The sequence below is a fragment of the Arachis ipaensis genome, chromosome B01 (assembly GCF_000816755.2).
Source record: "Arachis ipaensis cultivar K30076 chromosome B01, Araip1.1, whole genome shotgun sequence".
NCBI classification, from domain to species: domain Eukaryota; kingdom Viridiplantae; phylum Streptophyta; class Magnoliopsida; order Fabales; family Fabaceae; genus Arachis; species Arachis ipaensis.
In genome coordinates, this window is record NC_029785.2 from 122,135,997 (window position 1) to 122,139,028 (window position 3,032).

The window sequence follows — 3,032 nt, forward strand, 5'->3', positions numbered from 1 at the left end:
AGCTAGGTTAGTTAGTACTTAGTAGGAAAAGCCTAACTGGCTAACTAGCTATGACAAGAAGAATGACCTATATGTGGAATATATTAATTCGTTCAATGACAATTACATTAAAGAACTTCTTCAGCAGAAATTCGCTACTATATCTATCTGTCTCTAAAATTTATGCGTCATCATGCCGAGGTAAAAAAGTATTTCAGTGAATCATGGAACTATGGCCCTCCATGTTAATGTAGTAGGTGGTGAAAATGGAAGGACAGTTTTGTTTGTTGTTCAACTTTTGGTGTTGTGCAAGACAAGGATCAGACAGATGGAGATTCCTCGTGACTCTTAGCCACAACCGCATCTTAAAGCAACTACAATCACTACCAAGTTGCATTGAGCTAGCTAAGACTCAGATCCACTTTCCATTGAGGTATGCATAAAGTCGGTGAACGTGTTACCTTGGTTTTCCGTGTTCCATCAAAATTTTAGTTGGATAAAATTATTAAAATACCTAATATACCCTTTTTTAATGTATATTACATTTCTGAATTGTCCACCTTTTTCATCTATTTCTTCAGTTTTCACTAACTTAACTCTCCCCCACGGCCCACCCGACCGGACCATAGCTATTCTAGTTTCCATCAAATTATCTTTTTAATTTTTGTTCCATTCTTTGATCCCAGACATGTCCATTAAACAAAATGAAGAAACTAAACAACAACAATTTGTAAAAATTTGCACTTGCAACATTAAACTCAACAACAAAACAAATCAGCAGCTAAAGGCTTCGACAGATGCAGAATTAGTAGGTCTCTCATCAAGTTGTAATAGAGTTCAAATCTTAGAAGTGGAATATAAAATCCTTTTTAGTGTGTGTAGTGTAAGACAAAAAAGAAAAACAAAAAAATAAATCACAAAAAATAAGAGTCAAAACTAACATTTTAGTTTTAGCCTTGTTACAAATCCCCAACCAAATTAAGGCCATAATTTCGAAGTGTTCTGAGTTCCTTAATGGTTGTGCAGTCATTCTGACAGAAGTCAAGAGGTTAGGGGAGATAAATTTTTCAAATAAAAAATGATACCAAGTCATTTGTGATATTATCTTATCATAAAACCAACTTCTCTTTCATCAAAACTTTGGAACTTTCAAGGTCCAAAACATTATTTTGTCTATAAATAAAACTTTTCTATATTTTCAATATTCATTGAAAATAAACTCAAATAATAATTCGACAAAAACTAATATCTCTTCAATGGCTCAAGACCACGTTGCCTGAACTAAAAGGAGCATGATGGCAGTTTGTCGTGTATAAACTATATGATGCCATCGTTATAGTGTCTTGTTACAGTACTCTTCGCATATGAGGGAGCATTATTGGCCTGAAATCAGCCCCACCTCCATTTAAGTTAATACAAAATTTTTATGATATTACTATTAGGCACATGTGATTGTTATTGTTATTGATATTAACTTCTCCTAATTGTCCATATTCATTTTCCCCGTTCAAAATGTAACACTCGCCCACTTCTCGTTCGCCCTTTCTTTTGGACCACTGCACCCGACCCCAACAATTTTTTTTTTCTTTCTTTTTTTCCTTCTTAAAAAACAAGTATTTGTAAGATCATCAAACCTTACCTAACTTTGCTTTGGCAGCCAACTTATGAGTAACTCAATTAGCATACAATTGTGCTTACTTAATCAAGTTTTTTAAGATTAAAACACTTCTGAAGTGTTACTTGAAACAAGAATGATGTTTTTAGGTCTAAACGAGAGGTCCAAACGCTTTAAAAGGGTGTTTCAACATTTTTGTCCAAACGATGGTAAGGATACTTAACAAGTTTTAGCAAGTTAAGTCTAGTGTTGAGTATTTATAAAATAGAAAACGAAATTCAATTATACCTTGTGGATGACTTCAGAAAATAGTGAGCATTAGAAAAAGTTATGCCTTTGTAAAAGTTGATTACTACCTGAATGGTAATAACCAAAATAACGAGGAGAGCATCTGATTTGTTTCCCATTTCGAGTAACAACTTGATTACGGGATCTGTACCTAATTGGTTCGATCCGTTTAGATTCGGTCTAAAATAACAAACTTTGTGCTATTGGGCCGAGTTTGAGAGAGAGTAGCCATTTTTATAGGATACGTTGTCAAGTTTGAATTTGAGGTTGGACTACCTCAGATATAGATATGATCATATGAACAAAAACTTTTAATTATGTTAAAATTTGAAAATAGTAAAAAAGTATTAGCTTTCAATGTGAATTTCTTTTTTCAAGTATTGATTCCTCGAAAGATATAATATTTGCTACTCAAATAATTGTACCTGACTTGATCGGACTATACACGTCGTTTAGACTAAAAATATTATTATTATTTGAACATTAACAAAGGGTCACCTTATAATGGGAAAAGGTGGAGCCATCGAAAACCTTATGTTTTGATTTATGACAGGATCAAAGGAGCTAAAGAACAAAAATATTTTGATCTATGGAGAAATAATGCTATTGCCTTTTCATAGATTTTGCATATTACCATATTCTCGAAGCCACTTGTAACCAATTCAAGGTGCCGAATCTGTGGATTGGACCACTGGCAAGTAAGTTATTCATTCATGTAGCAGTGACTAATGAACATTATATGCATCATATGAAAGAAATTGTTACCATGTACTCTGTCGTTTTTCGCCACTACGTGTACGGTGATCTGCTGATTTTTGAATCCCCTTTAATTGGAAAAAAGCCAAAACACTTCTCACTTCCTCCGTTCTCATATATAGTTGGTGGTGTATGATTTTATTTAATTAAAAAAGTGCAGCATGGTGATATTTCAATTTTATTTAGGGAGGGAGGACTTCAAAAAATCACGTGCCTACAACACACATGATTTGATGATTTCCACGCCTTTCCATGCATTGGTTTTGATGTTCTAATACAGATACTTGAAATCGAAAAAAATAACATAATAGATATTGTTTGGTGGTAGATAACTGGTTTTGAGGTATAGTTTGTCATATTCAGTATTCGAACTCGTCTATTTTTGAGTGAAACG